This window comes from Triticum dicoccoides, chromosome 3A, assembly GCF_002162155.2.
Source record: "Triticum dicoccoides isolate Atlit2015 ecotype Zavitan chromosome 3A, WEW_v2.0, whole genome shotgun sequence".
NCBI lineage: Eukaryota > Viridiplantae > Streptophyta > Magnoliopsida > Poales > Poaceae > Triticum > Triticum dicoccoides.
In genome coordinates, this window is record NC_041384.1 from 213,446,181 (window position 1) to 213,446,673 (window position 493).

Sequence of the window (493 nt, forward strand, 5' to 3'; positions counted from 1 at the left end):
AAAACAATAGCATTAGTATTACTGTCATGAGAGTAGCACATGGTCAGTAAATGTGCAATCAAATTTGTGCAGTTCCACTGGGATGAAGCAATGTTAGCGTTGTGAGATTTAAGTGTAACTGCAAAAACACAATTCATGGGAAATAAAGCAAGACGGAAGCACTTCATAAAATGGTGGTGGAATTGCTTCAATTTATCGATGGCACTAGACCATTACTTATAGTGACATTAGGTGGCACTGCTTAATGCTTCATGTGATTTTACATTGACGGTAGCGAAATGGGCGTAGGGACAGTAGGGGCATAAAGTGGTGAGGCAGATGTGGTTGTCGAGAGCGGCAAACACTCAGGCAGCATGTCTGCATTTGTCCCATTTTTATCTCCTAGGCGACATTTTCCTATGTGAGCACAGGAAATCTACACCTGCTCATTCTCATTTGCGTTGTCCCCCAACACCCGTCACTTTCTTTCCTTTTTCAACCAAGAGATAGGTCC